This window comes from Hibiscus syriacus, unplaced genomic scaffold (assembly GCF_006381635.1).
Source record: "Hibiscus syriacus cultivar Baekdansim isolate YM2019G1 unplaced genomic scaffold, ASM638163v2 tig00111812_pilon, whole genome shotgun sequence".
Lineage (NCBI taxonomy): Eukaryota > Viridiplantae > Streptophyta > Magnoliopsida > Malvales > Malvaceae > Hibiscus > Hibiscus syriacus.
In genome coordinates this window covers 2,132,306-2,151,920 of record NW_024063187.1, presented here as the reverse complement: position 1 = coordinate 2,151,920, position 19,615 = coordinate 2,132,306, and the positions used below count along the sequence as shown (strand labels likewise).

The following is a 19,615-nucleotide window of genomic DNA, read 5'->3' as shown; positions in this document are numbered from 1 at the left end:
AGTTAAAGATAAAAAAGGATGATATTTCAAAGATGAATTTTCAGACTCTGTACGAACACTATGAATTTGTGGTAATGCCATTTGGATTGACTAACGCTCCGACAACATTTATGGACTTAATGAACATAGTATTCTAACCTTACTTGGATCAATTCGTGGTGGTATTTATAAATGATATATTAGTGTACTCCAAGTCTAGAGATGAACATGATGCTCATCTTCGTGTGGTTTTTCAGATACTGTGTGAAAAGAAGTTATATGTGAAACTGTCCAAATGTGAATTCTGGTTAGATGAGATTGCTTTCCATGGTTATAAAGTCTCTGCGGAAGGCATAAGAGTAGATCCCAAAAAGATACAAGCTATAGTGGATTGGCAACCCTGAAAGAATGTTATAGAGGTTTAGAGTTTCTTGGGGCTTGTTGGTTAATATAGGCGATTCGTGAAGAACTTCTCAATGTTAGCTTTGCCGCTAACTAAGTTGTTACGAAAAGATGTGCCTTTTGTTTGGACGGAAAAATGCCAAGAAAGTTTTGAAATGCTAAAGAGAATATTAACCGAGGACCTAGTGCTTGTGCAACCTGAGTCAGGCAAAGATTATGTCATTTTAAGTGATGTATCCCATAATGGACTGAGATGTGTGATGATGCAAGAAGGGAAAGTTGTGGCTTATGCCTCAAGACAATTGAAGAATCATGAGAGAAATTACCCGACACATGATTTGGAAATGACAGTAGTAGTGTTTACTTTGAAAATTTGGCTACATTATCTGTATGGTGAGCGTTGTTATGTTTACACGGATCACAAGAGTATAAAGTACTTGTTGACTCAAAAGAAGCTAAATTTGAGACAGAGAAGATGAATTGAGCTTCTAAAAGATTACGATTTGATCATCGAGTATCATCCAGGAAAAGCTAATGTAGTAGTTGATGCACTCAGTCGAAAGACTTTTGCAGCACTACTGGCTTTATATGTGTGTATATCCATAAAGGAAGATGGTGCCTTGATTACTAAACTAAAGTTAAAGCCGATGCTCTTGGATCAGGTAAAAAAACCGCAAGGTCGAGATGAGAAACTCTTGGCGAGAATGGAGCACGTCGAAAAAATAAGGCCAAAGACTTCGAAATGAGGGTTGATGGATGTTTATATTATCGTGAAAGACTTTGCATTCCTGATAATGATAAATTGAAGAAAAATATTCTTTACGAGGCACACTATAGTCCTTTGACAATGCAACGAGGTGGGAATAAGATGTACCACGATTTAAAGAGTCGTTATTGGTGGCCTGATATAAAAAACTATATCAGAGTTTGTTGCAAAATGCTTGACATGTCAGCAAATGAAAGCTCAACATCCTGGATTGTTACAACCGATATCCATTCCCGAGTGGAAGTGAGAGCGAGTTACAATGGATTTTGTTTAGGGCTACCATTTTCACTAGGTAAAAAGGACTCGTTATGGGTAATTGTGGACAGATTAACCAAGATGACTCATTTTATCCCGGTTAGAGTAGATTACTCGATGGATAAGTTTACAGAGTTGTATATAAAAGAGATAGTTAAACTACATTGAGTGCCTATATCTATAGTGTCCGATCGATACCCAAGGTTTACTGTAAGATTCTAGAAGTCTTTTCATGAAGCATTGGGTACTCGATTGAACTTTATCATAACTTTTCATCCACAGACAGATGGGCAGTCAGAATGAACTATTCAGATATTAGAGGATATGCTAAGGGCCTGCGTGATTGAATTTATAGGATCATGGGAAAAGTATTTGCCTTTAGCGGAATTTGCTTATAACAATAATTACCAGTCGAGTATTAAGATGGCCCCGTATGAAGCTTTGTATGGGAGGAAATGCTGAACACCGTTAAATTGGTTTGAACTAAAAGATCAAGACCTAGTTGGTCCGGATTTGATAAAAGAAATGGAGGAAAAAGTGAAAATTATTGAGAGCAATCTAAAGATAGCCTCCAATTGCCATAAGTCTTATGCATATTTGAAAAGAAATGAAATTGAATTTCAAGTGGGAGACAAAGTATTTCTAAAAGTGTTGCCTTGGAAGAAAGTTATAAGATTTGGACATAAAGGAAAGCTGAGTCTGAGATTCATTGGACCTTATGAGATCTTAAAAAGGGTCAGACCCATAGCTTATCAATTAGCTTTGCCTCCGGATATGGACAAGATTCACAATGTTTTTCACGTATCGATGCTTAAAAGGTACATATCAGATCCATCCCATGTTATCACTCCTGAAGAGATAGAAATCTGACCAGATTTATCTTATGAGGAAGAACCTGTTCAAGTCTTGCAAAATGAAAACAAGGAATTACGTAAGAAGAGTATTCCGTTAGTTAAAGTGCTCTAGCAGAATCATAAGGTAGAAGAAGGCACTTGGGAAAGAGAGGAGGACATAAGGAAACAGTTTCCACACCTCTTCGTTTCAGGTACTTCTTTAAATTCGGGAACAAATTTTCTTAAGGGGGAGAATTGTAATACCCCAAATATCAGGTCAGGGACTTTATTGAAAAGATTTAAGAATTTGAGGATTTATTTGAAACATGACAAAAGAATGAGAAAATGATTTGGAATATTGTTTTAGATTAAATTGTAACAATAGATGAATAAAAAGGGCATTTTTGTTCTTTAAGGGGAAATGAATTTAAAATTTAATTTTAATAAGGTATTAAAGTAAAGGAAAAAGGGGAAAATAAGTTAACCAAAAGCTATCTCTTTTATTCTTTTTTCTCGTGGAAGAACTCTCCTCCATCGCCAAAGGTAAGGTTTCAGTTGGCTAGTTTTTCCTTTCGTTTTTGGTTGGTTTTTGAATCATGGAGTAATATAGAGGCTTAAGGAAGGGTTAAGCAAGATTAAAACTAAGAGATGGATAAAATATTTGAGATTTAGGAAAATGGGTTTTTGAATGATTTGTTAAGATATGAGTTTTTATTGATGTTTACTAGTATATTTGACTTGTCAATGAAGTAAATAAGAGATTAGAATTATTGGATGGGTTTAAAAACATGTTAGAAACAATGGTATGATTCTTGGATTGAAGTGTTCCTTAGAGATTGTAGATGTTATAAGTAGCTAAATGAAGTAAAGTTAGTTAAGATAAGTAAAGAAGAGTTTGATAGTATTGTGGGAGGTAAAAATAAGGGAAATTGGCCAAATTGGGTAAATATCAGGCTGAAAATGGAAAATCTGGTAAGGGTATCGATACTGGAAGAACAATATTGATATTATAGGTTTAAAACTGAACAGTATCGATACTGATTCAATTAGTATCGATACTTAGGTGGGTATCGATACCATGAGGAATGTATCGATACCATTGATTTACAGAATGCAGAAATGGTACCGATACCGTGATAGAGTATCAGTACCATAGTATAGAAGTATCGGTACTAAGAGAAAGAAACCGATACCATGGATTCAGAATGTAGAAATGGTATCGATACTGAAGGGGATGATCGATACCACAATATAGAAGTATCGATACCATAGTAGGGGTATCGATACTATTGAGTTAGAAATTTTAAGATAGGCTGAGATTGTTATAGAAAATTTAATAATAGTACTTGTGAGTATTGTTTAAGTATAAATATTAGGGAATATACTAATACTTGGTATGGTATGTGTCTTTAATGGATGATTGTGTAGATCGTAACCAAGATCCTGAATCAAGCCAGAACAAGGGTAAAGACAAAGTTGTTAAATAATTGGACATCCTTAAAGCATACGAACGAGGCATACCAGGTGAGTGCATTTATTATGTACAGTAAGAGTTATAAATGTATGTGTTAAAAGTATATGTTACAATTGTTTATTAGTACTATATGTACTATAGTCACTATGTGTGCAACCCACAGAATTCATCATAAGTTGATGAACAACCGTTTAGGCACTATGTGTGCAACCCACAAAATTCATCATAAGTTGATGAACAACCATTTTGGCACTACGTGTGCAACCCATGGAATTCATCATAAGTTGATAAACAACCGTTTTGGCACAATATATGAAACCCACAGAATTCATCATATGTTGATGAGCAACCGTTTAGGCACTATGTGTGCAACCCACAAAATTCATAATATGTTTATGAATGACCGTATTGGAACTACGTGTGCATCTCAACGAAAAGATAATGACTTGAAAGTAATAAATTAGTATTTGATCGATATGAAATAACGGTGTATTGATATCATCGTACTAGTATTATTTCCTCACTAAGTAAATACTTAACGTGTGTTTATTTCACGCGTAGGTTATTATACAAGCAGAGTAAGGAGATAATCTGACATCACCTAGCAAGGGTCCCCTCATTAGTAACTGTACGACATTCATGTCTACTTTTGATGTAATTAGTTGGCATGTACAGTAAGAGTTAAAAATGTGTGTGTGTTAAAATTATATGTTACAATTATATATCAGTACTATGTGTACTCTAGTCACTATGTGTGCAACCCACGGAATTCATCATAAGTTGATGAACAACCGTTCAGGCACTATGTGTGCAACCCACAAAATTCATCATAAGTTGATGAACAACCGTTTTGGCACTATATGTGCAACCCACAGAATTTATCATAAGTTGATGAACAACCGTTTTGGCAATATGTGTGAAACCCACAGAATTTATTATATGTTGATGAACAACTGTTTAGGAACTATGTGTGTAACCCACATAATTCATAGTATGTTTATGAATGACCGTATTGGCACTACGTGTGCATCTCAACGAAAAGATAATGACTTGAAAGTAATGAATTAGTATTTGATCGATATGAAATAATGATGTATTGATATCATCGTACTGTATTTTTGCCTCACTAAATAAATACTTAACGTGTGTTTATTTCATGCGTAGGTTATTATACAAGCATAGTAAGGAGATAATCTGGCATCACCAAGCAAGGGTCCACTCATCAGTAACTGTACGATATATATGTCTACTTTTGATGTAATTAGTTGGCATGTAATAGACTTAGCAAAAACACTTTGAAAAGTATTTGATTTCCTATGATGTAAAATAATAAAATGTTTGAACATTACTTTTTATTTACCTATGTAAGTTTGATGAATGTTTTATTAACACTAAATTAAAATGTTTTATAAAAAACAAAATTTTACAGATATTCAAATAATGAAATGTTTTTAAAGTGATGTGACATATGTATCTCATGTACGGAAAGGTATACGAGAGATGGGTGTTACAAATTTGATGCAAGTGAGTATTTGCAAATAAAGATGGATCTCATAGAAAGAAAGATGTTTACTACAAGGCAAGGTTGGTAGCTAAAGGCTATGTTCAAAAGGATGGAATCGACTACAATAAAGTATTTTCCTCTATTGTGAAGCATTCCTCCATTAGAATATTGTTGGCCTTGGCAACACAGTTGAATTTGGAAGACGACTTTCTTGCACAGTGATTTAGAAGAGGAGATCTATATGACTCAGCCAGAAGGATAAAAAGATGGTGGTTGTGAGAAATGTGTTTGTAAGATGAACAAATCACTATATGGATTGAAGCAATCTCTGAGGCAGTGGTACAAGCGATTTGATAGCTTTATAAGGAGGCAAAAGTACAGTAGAAGTAAATACGATCATTGTGTGTATTTGGAAAGCTCAAAGATGGATCTTTCATTTATCTTCTCTTGTACGTTGACGATATGTTGATCGCTTAAAAGAGTCAAAAGGAGATAGAGAAATTAAATGCTCAGTTGAATCAAGAGTTTGAGATGAAAGATTTAAGTGAGGCCAAGAAGATTCTTGGTATATAGATAAGCATATATAGATAGAGCGGAAAGTTTTGTTTAACTCAGAATCAGAATATGAGGAAGGTTTTACAATGTTTTGGCATGAATGAAAATACCAAATATGTAAGTATCCCACTTGTTTCTCATTTTAAACTTAGTTCTCAGTTATATCCTAAAATTAATGAAGAACGAGAGTATATGTCAAAATTTTCATATGCTAATGCAGTTGGGAGCTTGATGTATGCAATGGTGTGTACGCGTCCTGACATTTCACAAGCAGTTGAAGTTGTGAGTAGGTACATGCATGATTCTAGAAAAGGACATTGGAAAACAGTGAAATGGATTCTACGGTATCTCCAACAAACTGTGAATGTTGGTTTAGTTTTTGAATATGATGAAACACTTGGTCAGTTTATGGTTGGATATGTTAATTCCGACTATGCTGGTGATTTGGATAAGCATCGATTAACTAATGGGTATTTGTTTACTCTTGCTAAAGCCCCAGTAAGTTGGAAGTCTACTTTGCAATCTAAAATGTCTTTGTCTACTACAGAGGAAAAATACATGGCAATTTCAGATGCTGTGAAGGTAGCAATTTGGCATAACAGGTTGATGGAAGACTTGGGAGTTGTTCAAAGTCACATTAATCTCTATTGTGACAGTCAGAGCGCTATTCACTTAGCAAAAACTCAAGTCTATCATTCAAGGACTTAGCATATCAACGTGAGATATCACTTTATGCGTGGATCTTTAAATAAGGAAAGATTCTACTTCAGAAAATTATGACAACAGAAAATCCTGCAGATATGATGACCAAGGTGGTAACAGTAATCAAGTTCAATCATTGTTTGAACTTGATTAACATCCTCAAAGTTTGAGCACCTTCCGGTGTATGGCGCTTGTGAGCGCAATTAGAGTCACTACATAAGAATAGCTTCATCAAATTAGGGGAGTTGAAGATGTTGAGTAGGCTTGGTAATTCAAGCAAGGTGAAGATCTGTTATGTGTGTCTTGTAAACTTACAAGCCTACAAGTTGTAAAGTGAACAAATATTAGTGAAACTTGGTAGCCATTGAAGAAGTCAAGTTCAAATTTGTTACCACAACATTAAATTCAAGTTGACAAGTGGCTATGATGGACACCAAAGGTTGGCAAGTGGCCAACTTGTGTACATGGGAAAATTTATCTTTGGTTCCTAAACTATTAGGTTATTTATAAGTATAGTCCTTAAAGCTCAGCTATAAATAGGCCTAAGCACTTCCGTTTGAAACCATCCCAATAAGTTCTCTCTCCCATTTGTTTTCTTCATTCTCCCATTTTGTAATATTTTGGGAATTCTTAGGAATTCCATTTGTTGTAATATTTTGTTCGATAGTGAAGTTATCATTCGTTGGTGGTGCCCGAGGAGTGGACGATATTTTCGTTCAACCTCATAAATTTGGTGTGTTATCTCTCCATTATTGTTCTTTATTGGATTTTCCCATTATGTTTCAATATTTAATAGTTCGACGGGTTTGTCAGCTGTGTAATTTTTGTAGTTTTGATCTTGACATTTTAAGTCAATTTTGAAACTATGTTCATGTGGGAAATAACCCACGATCCTCCAAATCTTCCACGTTTAGAGTTTCTACCACCCATTTAGCATCCATTTCTACCACCCATTGAGCATCCATTTCTACGATGAACTTCCTTAGTTCTTAACCAGTCCTTGAACTCCCTCGTCTCAAACTTATTGTTGTATTATGTAGCCCTTAGCTCTTCCCAAACTGTTTTTGCCGTGTTGCATTGTCTCAAGATATGTTCTATCGATCCCAACTCGTTTCCGCATTCCTTGTCGCTTTCATCTTCTGCTAGATTTTTCCTAACTCTTATCTCGTTTGTGTTTAATTTGTTCAGCACACAGAGCCAGATAAAGAATCTGATGCGCTCAATGGCGTTCACCCTCCAGATCCAATACGTTTTCCTTTCTTCCTGATTCAATGTTCCCTTGTTCTTCGCTGCAGCGTAAGCTGTTTTTACTGTAAATTTGCCATCCTTCTAGTAGCCGCAAACTACCTTGTCTTGTACCTGTCCAAGAGTCGATATCAGAATAGGGTTGCCTTGGATTTGTTGTTTCGTTTCTTCAGAAATCATGTTTTGGACTCCCTGTAAATTCCATGTCATCTCTTCAGTGATAAACCCAGCCACCTTATAGAATATCTTTTGTTAGAAAAATTTCTGGAATATCTTAGTTCCAAAATTTACTATCAGAAAAGGGCTTGTGCTGGGAAATTGACTTTTGAGCAGGTCTTTTCCATATTTATATCTTCAGATATCAATCTATTTGGATATGATTAATGATTGAAGGTTATAATTTGGGTCTAACTATGAACATTTTGTTCTCTTACTCACTTATTCTATCATTTCTGCTTGATTCTCCATTCCCTCTTATTTTTTTATTTCTTTGTTGGTGTCATTCTCTTAGCCTATAGAATAAAAACTTACATGTTAGTGTCTTAGTGAGTTCCACTTTTAACATTTTCTTAGCCAAATTTATTATTGTTAAACTGGGGTCTTTTATGTGATCTATAGATTCTGGTTCAATTTCAGTTGTGGAATTTCATCCATTATTTTTATTATAGAATAAAGTGATTGGGGAAGTTAATTTGGAGGCCTTGAGATAACATTATTATGGGATTGTCCCATGGCATCTCTTTGATGTGATTGTAAAGATGGGTGATGTGTCAAATAATTTTTCAATCTTTACCTTTTGAGTACAGTTTGCTGTTCTTGGTCCACATTTTTTTTGGGTTTAGTTCTAAAAGATAATTTGGATTTGAAAGCTTTATTGGTGTATCATATCCATTATTTTCCAGCTTTAATGTCTAATGATTTTGTATTGGATTTCCTAGCCTGTCAATGGTCTCAAGAGAAATTCACAGCTTCTCAGTTGTGGTATAGAACATAAATTGTGAGGCAGTTCCTTGTTCTTTTAAAACCCCTTTAGTCTTTTGTTGAACGTCTCTGTAGTGAAAGAACAACAAAATTTTCTTGGCCAATATTTTTATTTAGTTATTTTTAATAAGAATGGGAGGTTTCGTTAAAAACTGTCATTTAATATTGTCGAACACCAAAAATGATATTCAACAAAAACAGAAGGAAGAAAAAAGTACCTCAGTAATTTTATTGATGAAAGGGCAAAAAAAAAACACCCCAAGATTACATACACCAATTAGAAAAACCTTAATTACCAGACCATAACTTACCAAATTACATCCCATGCTACTCTATGGTTACTCAATCCCCTTCTTAGCTAACTCATCCGCTTTCCAATTTGCACTCCTATTTACAACACTTAGGAGGTCTTCCTCCTAATTAACTACCAAGGCAATCTCCTTAACAATTGTTTCATAAAATGGAGGACACACTGAAATATTCTTAACCCAATCTGCAATGTTCCTGCAGTCGCATTCCAAAATCAGCCTCCCCTTCTCACACCAGTTAGACCTTGAAAAAAGAGAGAGACCAGCATTAACATCCTTCATTTCAGCCAAAGCCGAAGGGCCTGGTCCAATGGGTTTCGAGAAAGATTCGATTATCTGGCCACTAGAATCCCTCAGCAATCCCCCAAAACCACCCTTACTCCAGTCCTTATTCACAGCTCCATCCTTATTCAGCTTTAGGAAACCAGCAGGAGGAGGGAACAAGACCGCAGCACCGCTACGGACGGATGTAACTTCCTCGAATAGTACAGGAATCTGCTAAAGATGGATCACCAATCAAGGAATCAATAAGAATCAAAGACTGAGATGCTTAGCTGAAAACCAAGAAGCAATACGAAATCTTGAAAGGAAGAAGAGGGATGAAGTATCAGCAGAACCATTCTAAAAAACAATAGAGTTCCTAATTTTCCAGATTGACCAAACAACAACTCCTCGGAATGAAAGCCCAGATACGTGAATTTGGTACAAGGTCTTTCCAGGCTAACAAGAGAGTATATAGATCCATAGGAAGAACAGTAGATACATTCCAGAATTGGATAAGGTTGTTCCAAAGGTTCCAGGCTATCCTGCATACAAAAAACAAATGAGATATTGTTTCAGGAGACGACCTACACAACGGGCACAACTGATCTACCACACCAGGAACCCCTCTTTTAGCCAACTCAGTTCTAACAGCCACCCTTTGATGAATAATCTGCCAAAGAAAGGTTTCCACCTCGGTGGAGCTAACCCAGTCCACACCTGGTTCTTCCAAAATTGATCCTCGCCCTCCAATCTCATAATCATGTTCCTGCAAGATTTAACAGAATATACCCTCACCGTTCCCAGTCTATAATAGCCCGTCGTTAACATTCACTTGCAGATTAATATTGGATAAAAATACCATGAGGTTTGGCCACTGATCCAACTCCCAATCGCAAAGGTTTCTCCTCATTTGAACATCCCACGTCCAACCGAACGAAATCTGAAATTCTCCCACCTTTATTAATAGAGAGGGTGAAGATTCTAGGAAATTGACTCTTTAAAGGAACTTCTCCAATCCATACATCATGCCAAAAAGAAACCGCCTTCCCGTTCCCCAAACTAACTTTGATATGGTTCCGAAAACATAACTCAAACTTATCCTCCTTCACGCAATTGTTGACAATTCCTCTCCACATCCAAGAAGCCTGTGGAAATTGAAAATTGTTGAAAACCAATGACCTGGGATCGATATTGTAACAGCTGCAGATCATTCTCTTCCACAACGACTCCATCTCAGTTCCAAACTTCCACACCCATTTCCCAAGCAGTGACCGATTCAAAAAACCAAGATCGGCCAAGACCTCCACAGCTCTTAGGAAGGCATAAAGTAGACCATTTCACCCATTGAATTCGCTTTTTTTCCGAATTACCACCCCAAATAAACCTAGCCATTATTGCATTCAATTTCTTAAAGACAGAAGACGGCGTTCTAAAGATTGAGAGAAAATAAATTGGTAAGGCTGACAGGGCCAATTTTAGGAGCACCAATCTCCGAGCGAATGACAACGTAGCAGCCTTATTGTATTTAGTTTGTTGTTAGAAATTTCTCATCTCTGAAAAAATGAGAGCGATTTTTTTTTTGGTGAAAAAAAAAACTTAGTTAAGCTTGCATGGAGTAAGTCGTGGACTCCTCCTGATGTAGCTGCAAAACCTCCGGTAGTGGGGAGTTGTACAGGCGAACTTCAAAATCTTTTTTATTAGCATTTTTGCCATGACGTCAGCTAATCTGTTTCCCTTTCGTCTTATATGCTGAACTTTGACGGTCCAATTACGTCTAAGCAGCTTGTATATGTGCTGTAATAGAGAAGAGCTTCCTCGGTTCATCTTGCTTCCTTGTAGTAGTCGAAAAGCATCCATTGAATCCGCTTCTAGATAATCTTACGTAATCCAAAGTCCCAAGCGCAAGAGAGTCCTACAAATGTCCCCCATAATTCCGCCTCAAGTATCGAGCAAATTCCAATGAATTTTGCAAATCCTAATTTCCAGTTACCGTTTGAGTCGCGCATTACCCCAAATGAGAGCGAATTTATCATACGATTTTAATGCTTCAGATCATCAACTCTTATATGATTGTTTCCCCTGCTTGCTTTTGTTCTCCTTTTTACTTTTCAGGATATTCATCGGTACAAACTGGGAAATCCAAGAACATTTCACTATCTGAACCAATCTAATTGCTACGAATTGGATGGAATTGATGATTCCAAGGAATATACTGCAACGAGAAGGGAAATGGAAATTGTTGGAATAAGTTCTGTGGAGCAGGTATTTTAATGAACTAGGAACTCATACAATACGCATAATGTTTTTGATATTGATTTGTCATCTTTTTGGTTTTTGCGTTTGTTCGTTTTAACTTTTAAGGATGCAATATTCCGTCTTTTTGGTTTTTGCGTTGGTTCTTGGGAACATCGAATTTTCTAAAGGGAAGGAAATAGACTCATCAGTGCTCAAAGATGAAAAATCATGGTTCCATCTAAGAACTGCTGCTGAGCTTCTAATGTAGGTGGACAGGATCAGGGTTGCACTAGCATATACTGAAAGACATAAGTCTTTGATATTTGTTCACTTTATGGGCTTTGTAAGATAAGAAATGGATCATTTAAATGCGGGTTTCTTGTATGTGTGATGAGAAGTTACTAGAAGATTCTCTTTGCAAGCGTATAATTGTAACTCATGATGAAACTATTACAAAATGGCTGGATCCAGAATCTTCTGCACTTAGTAGAGATGCCTTGGCTAAAATTGTGTACTCGAGGTTGTTTGACTGGTATGGTTCATTCTTGCTGTTTGAGGATGACATTTCAGAGTTGTCTGTGCTTATTATTTGGCGTTTTGTTCAGTTGTGGAGATTTTTACTAGACAATGGGTTTCCTTTTTTAATTTTCACAGGATTGTGGATAAAATCAATAGCTCAATTGGTCAAGATCCTGACTCGAAGTTCTTAATTGGAGTGTTGGATATCTACGGATTTGAGAGTTACAAAACAAACAGGTGCTTAATTGGGGTGATGGTATTTTATGATTGACTGAAGATGGTTTTCTGAAACCAATGGATGGAAATGGAAGCTGTGTATAAATGAGGCACATTTAAAACTCTTGTGGTAGTCATGCATTAATTGAGATTAAAAGACGTTTTAATTTTAGGAAACCTATTCTTTCACCAAATTTTGCCTTTTAAAAATGGCAGTGATTTGAGAATTCGCAGAGAGTTCCAATTGTGCCTCTCTGCAATAAATAAATTTAATTGTGATTAAAAATTAGAGACACCGTGATCTTGTTAGATGTGTGCTATTTGCTTCTGTTTATCTGATGTTGATGTACCTCTTGCTTTTGCAGTTTTGAGCAATTCTGCATTAACTTGACCAACGAGAAACAGCAGCAGTATTTCAACCAGGTTTGTGTCTGAAAACATGCTTAACATATCTCATTATTTGTTTCGTAGTTTGTGATGCATAAGTTTCTGGCTCCTCAGCATGTCTTCAAAATGGAGCAAGAAGAATATAGTAAAGAAGAGATTAATTGGAGCTACATTGAATTTGTGGACAATCAGGATGTTTTGGACCTCGTTGAAAAGGTGTGTTGGATCTACCTCTTCAATTTATTTGGGTGGCCTTTCAAAGATTATTTCAGTATTATATCATTTGTACCTCCAATGTTCATCCCCATTCAAGTGAATCTTCTTATAGCTGTGGATTTGGTACTGTGTTGTTGACTGTATATCGGTATTAAAGGAAATTTAAGTTACAGCCTACTATTACTATGCATCCTTGCTTCCAATTATTTGATATGGTTCCATTTTTGTTGCATCCATCTGGAATTCTCCGTTTTCATGGAACACATGGAGATGTGGTGAATGAACAATATATGTAATGTAGTAGTCACATCTCCTTACTTTCAAGATCTTTCAATCATCTCCGAAAAATGAAATTGCCTTAACTTTTGGCAAGGTAGAGTGCTGAACTCTTGTCTTTACATGTTAGATGTTGCATGAGCTGTTATTGTTATTTTCATGCAATATAGAACAATTGGTAGTGACATCTTTGATGCTTTATTCTAATGGAAAATTTTAAAACATGTGAAAGACCTGATTGATTAGGATTCTGTTGTAAAGTTTTAAGCTTGAAAACAGGATAAGCAAATTGGTGGAAGAAAGATGTGAAAAGAGAAATCTGAAGGGATAAGATGGATTAATTCTATTGGACTAAATTCTTTTGTTATATTAACCGAGTTTTAAATCTTATTTTAGTTTCATTCTTGTATTCTTTTAGGTTTGTCCTTAATGATTTATTAATTATTGTTGGATTCCCCTTTGGGAGTTTTTGGTCTGAACTTCTTATGATATGGCTTTAATTTTCGTTATCTTTGTCCTTGAGAAACTATGTTTGTTCTAATGAGATGATCGCGTTCGTGCATTCCTGTGTGCTTGTAATTGTCTTTTCCTTTCCTTTGCACGCCATAGAATTTTGAAATAGAATGATTTCTCATATGTTTATTCATCAACATTATAGGTATATATACTAGTACAAAGGTCCTATAATATGTAAACTAACATCCTACGTTAACCATGTAGTATCCTACATAAATACAATATACATTATTCCTAAGATTTAGCCTATAAATTTGTAACACTCCCAAAAGTTGGAGCATAGATATTAATCATGCCCGAACTTGTTACATAAATAATCAATCTGGATCTCGTTAAGAGCCTTTTGCGAAAATATCTCCTAGTTCTCCAGTTTTAGAACTTTTGATACCATGTAGAATTTTGAAATGGAATGCTTTCTGATATGTTTATTCATCAACATTATGGGTACATATACAAGTACAGAGGTCCTATAATATGTGAAGTAATATCCTACATTAACTATGTAATATCCTACATTGAATACAATGTATTAATCCTAAGATTTAGCCTATAAATCAGTAACACACGCAAAAGACAATATTTTAAAAGGTTTTTATTTCAGTTGTTTAACATTCTGACCTAACATAGTCCTGTATAGCAGTGGACTTTGAGTGAACAAATCAACAAATTAAACATGTTAAATGATCCATGCATTTTTTTGGTGGTTATTTGATTTATTATATATATTTTAAAATTTTCATGTTGTTGCTTTCCAGAAACCGGGTGGCATAATTTCTCTTCTAGATGAGGCTTGGTAAGATGTAGTGAGGTTTTTACTTATTTTTGACATCTACAGATTTGACTAAGATTTTTTTCAGTTACTTTACTATATATTAATAATAATATCTGACTGTTGTGGTGCTGTTGCTGAGGTTTTTTTTACTCTCTTGTTTGTTCCTCTTTAAAATTTCAACTGCATGTTTCCAAGATCAACACATGAAACATTTGCTCAGAAGCTGTACCAGACGTTTAAAAGCCATAAGCGCTTCAGCAAACCCAAATTGTCCCGTAGTGACTTTACAATTTGCCATTATGCTGGTGACGTAAGTTTGTTATCTATTTTTTGTAAATTCATGCTGTAGAAAGAAATTAAGAAGTTAGAAGTGAATGGATTTCTGTTTATGATCTTGAACAGAAAAATTATGTACTATGCAGGTCACTTACCAAACTGAATTATTCCTGGACAAGAACAAAGATTATGTTGTTGCAGAACATCAGGCCCTTTTGACTGCTTCCAGATGTTCTTTTGTTTCTGGTCCATTTCCACTTTTAGCTCAGGAATCCTCCAAATTATCAAAATTCTATTCAATAGGTTCTCGATTTAAGGTGAGCTGGTATTTCTGTTTCTTGAAAGGCAGATTATTACTTTTTTTCCAGTCTAATGAGTTAGAAAGTGGTTATCTTTTTTGTATTATACAGCAACAATTACAATAATTTCCACAGAACCACATTACATATGCTGTGTAAAGCCCAATAATCTTCTTAAGCCTTCAATATTTGAGAACAGAAATGTTCTACAACAACTACAGTGCGGGGTAAGAATAATGACATTCTATGTGGTTGAGTTGAAATATATATTGGTATGTATTTAATTAGATCTGCTTGCCTAGATTGTTCACATTGTTTATTTCATATCAGGGTGTTATGGAGGCAATCAGGATTAGTTGTGCTGGATACCCTACTAAAAAACCATTTGTTGAATTTTTAGACCAATTTGGCCTCCTTGAACCTGAAGTTTTGGATGGAAGGTAAATTAATAGTTTTCTTGGCTCTCAAGGCATTCTTCAAAACTTTACTGATTTTTACTATACATGTTAGTTCTGATGAGATTGCTGCTTGCAAGAAGCTTCTTGAGAAGGTGGGACTTCAAGGGTATCAGGTAAATATCTGGATATTCAAACAATCTTTCGGTAGTCAATTGAGTTTCCTTGGAAATACTAGATTTCCTCTTGAATCATTAGGATGTATCTTATGTAAATTAACCATGTCATCAACATGTCAAAAAATTTAGCATACAGACATTCAATTGGAAAACATTCATGTTTGGCTTTGGTTTATGCCCACTGACAATAATAATACCGAGGAGATTCCACTCTACTCGTCTTTTTACTGGGTGAAGACTATTAACATGTTATTGGGTGGAAGGAAGTGCTCAAGTTTAGATTAGGTTAGGCAACAATAGAAACTGGGCCCGAAGGCAAGAAATTTCGAGAAGCTGGCAACTGAGAGCAAAGAGAAAAACACTTTTCTTGATACATGCTGCTTCTGAATGAGGTTTCATTCTTGTACTTAATGTAGGTTGTTGGATTCATGCTCAAGTTTGGTTTTACTGTTGCTTGCTTGTGTACATGAGCATTTGTAGCATAAGTACGCATGGAATTGATACATGCTGCTTCCGAATGGGAGTTAGTTCCTTGTTCCAAATTGTATATGCTTCCATTTTTTTATTGTTTACTCAAATGTTCTGTACATATGCGTTCTAGTTGGGTTTTGGGAAAGACCATACTGATACCATTTTATTTTCTGCAGATTGGTAAGACTAAGGTTTTTCTCAGGGCTGGTCAGATGGCTGAACTAGATACTCGTAGGAGTGAAGTCTTAGGAAGATCTGCTAGCATTATCCAGAGGAAAATTCATTCTTACTTGGCTCACAGAAGTTTTATCATGCTCTGTCGGTCTGCATTACAGATTCAATCTGTCTGCAGAGATACATTTGTGTCTTCTGTGTCTGTTGTGAATTAATTAAAATTTACTTCCTATTAAGGCTTTTGGTATTATATACATTTGTTGATAGTTTTTGTCTGTGGTGATTTTAGAACAACTTGCTTGTAAAGTCTACGATGACATGAGAAGAGAAGCTGCAAGTTTGAGGATCCAAAGACATTTGCGTATGCATCTTGCTAGGAAAATTTTGAAAGAATTGCGTTCCTTTGCTGTTTCCATTCAGACAGTTATGAGGGGGATAGCAGCTCGCAATGAGCTATGCTTCAGAAGGCAGACCAAAGCAGCAATTATAATTCAGGTTAATTTTTTACTAAATCATGCTGTACATGCAATGATTTTTTTAGAAAGAATGTCTTACCTTTTCAACTTTCTTTGAGAGACTGACCCTCCTTTTGTTTTATATTACTTACTTTAGCTTGGAATGACATTTTTTTAAAATCAGATCCAATGTCGCAAGTTCTTGGCCTAATTGCATTATATGAAGTTGAAGAAAGCGGTAATTGCAACACAAAGTGCATGGAGAGTAAGAGTTGCTCGGAAAGAACCGAGGAAGCTTAAGATGGTATTTCTGTCTCTATCATATTTTGCATTTATAGCAGAACCCTTTTTCATAAAATCAATTAGGAACTTTTTATTATCTTCTGCTTTTAGATCTTTAAAAATTCTTTACTGTTGGAACAGTTGTTTTTTATGGCCACTTTGCTTAAATTTGATAACAGAACAGTAAAAAAGTTGTATCCCTGCTAAGATATAATTTTGTTGTTCAAATTTGAGTTTGACTGCTGAAGTTTTCTCTAGCCTATGCTCTGGGGAAATCTTTCTTATCAACAATCAAGAATATGTTGCTTTACCAGCTTACATAATGGGGTGAAAAAAGGAAACCAGACAGTTTTTCTTCTCTATCTGCTAATTCTGTTCTCGGAAACAACTTAGAATGTCTAAAACCAGTATATTGATAACTTGTTTCATGTGTGTATTGATAACTCCGTAAAAAGACTATAGTTTAGGTCTTTTTATTTAAGTTATTGATTGTCTAAAAGTCATTGACATAACATTTTAGCAGCATATAGTTGTATTTATGACATATTTGCATGTGGTGGATAAGTTTTGCCGAGGCAAAGTTTATTTGACTAAACTGATGCTGCTGAGGAGAAGGGTTGTTTGTTGGTTGTGATGATTCAGGAAATGAATGAGGAATAATTTATTTGCTGAGACAAATTAATTTGCTAGGGCCAGTGGAACAAAAGACGACGACAGTGAGGAGCAAATTTTATTGCCAAGGCAAGTTTTATCTCGTTAATCTGACGCAGTACGAGACAAAATTGTTGACGTCACATGCTCAGCTGTCCAATGCACCTCACCTGAGCCCCTTCCCCTGCTAAGAATTTAGGATCACTGTCGGCTGTCATTTTATTCATACAATGGGTATGAAAACAAGGGTATTTATGGAATTTCTAAGGGCACTAAACCCTAAAAATTTCTACTATAAATAATCCATTATACCTCTTCAAAATGGGAGAGAAGGGAGAGGAGAAAAAATACCCTAAAGAAAGGCTTGGAGAAAGGTGGCTGCATCACCTCTTTTCCACTGTCCCCCTCTAGTCCGTCTTGGTGCCCTCCATAGCCAAGCTTCACTAAAGAAAAGGCCAGGCCCTCGAGAGAGGCTGGTGCGCTAGAGCAGTCATGGTGGTGGTCTAATGTCATGACAAAGCTTTGTTTTGAGAGTTTTTCTTCCCTTCTTCGTTTTCTATTTTTCTAAGGGTTTGTACTTAATGAATATTTTTGGGATGATGTGAACCACAACATAAACTGTTTTATTTGGTGTTGGAAATGTTTGGATGATATTTTATTTTGCTATTAATGAATGATTAAGTATGGTTTTGTTAAGTGTTGTTTTGTTTACTGTTTTAATCTTTTGTCTTGACACTGTAAGAGCTTTTAAGAGATTGTCATTTTTTTAAGAGTTGATATCTAATATCGAGAGTTTTAGGTTAGATCTGCGTGAACAAGGGAACTAATCCGGGATGGTGAGATTCTAATCCACCTTAGAGATAAAGAGAGGATTTCATACGACTAAGAATGATAAATGCTTAAGTAGATAGGCTAGCGCTACTATTTACGCTGAGCAGTATTGTTGTAGCAACAATTTGACAAACCAAGGGTTGCATTTTACGCTGAGTAGTATTGCCGTAGCAAAAGTTTATCTGGTTCCGTGTTAGAGATACTCTTAGGAACACTTTAGTAAATCCTGTCTGGCAACATATGCATAGCATACTACATCATCCTAGCCATAGAATAATTTTTCGCCGTAGCAAATCCAACCCAAGTGCTCCGTTAGAAGTTTGATTGTGTGAGGTTGCCAGTCTATTTCTAGAGTTTTGACAACTTTAGCCTTAGCATCTTTTATTTATTTACTATCGCATATTTTTCTTGTCACGACAATTTTTTTGCTCACTTTACAATTTTCTTGCCTCGGCCAAACTTTTTCCATATGTTCATATCATTTGCCACTACATATTTTCCTTGTTTATATCATTAGACTTAGATACTTAGGATTAGTTAGAGACACCAATTCCTAGCTGTAACAATCTTTTAAAAGCCCTCCATTCCCTTTGGAGACGATACTCACTCACTACTATATTACTTGCATCGATTGTGTATACTTGCACAGATTTGCATGCCACAACATACACATTTACATGCAATCATATATCACTATGATTTTCTGCTGTTATTTGCAGGCTGCTAGTGAAACTGGAGCTCTACAAGTTGCCAAGAACAAACTGGAAAAGCAAGTTGAGGAACTGACATGGAGATTACAAATGGAGAAACGTATGAGGGTAAGCGTGATAATAAATAACTGAAGCTTTTTTTCCTTTTGGTTATAGCTTGCAGGACAGTGAATCCAGTAGAGGTAAGAAGATATTGAACTGAATGATTTTGTGTGCTTGGCATGTGTCATACTATTGTGTTCTCTATTCAATTGCCATTTTAGTTGGGAAAAGGTGTTAAATTGTATATACATCATCTCTTTCTCCAAATTATGTAGGTTATGTGGTTGTTAGTTGTATTTGACTTCCCAACTTAAGTTGCTTTAAACAAATAGATATTGCATTAGTTGCATGTGTCTATATGAGCCCTGCCTGCATATTCTGCCTATTTGGGTTGGGCTTTAATATGTTTAATTCTTAGGTTGGCCTGGTCTGAAGTGATTATTTA

The 19,615-nt window shown here is 35.6% G+C and overlaps 1 pseudogene; it reads left to right on the top strand.

The window, feature by feature from the left end:
* The window catches only part of LOC120171147, a 41,907-nt pseudogene extending 22,622 nt beyond the window's left edge, over positions 1-19,285 (top strand).
* The last annotated feature ends 330 nt before the right edge of the window (positions 19,286-19,615 follow it).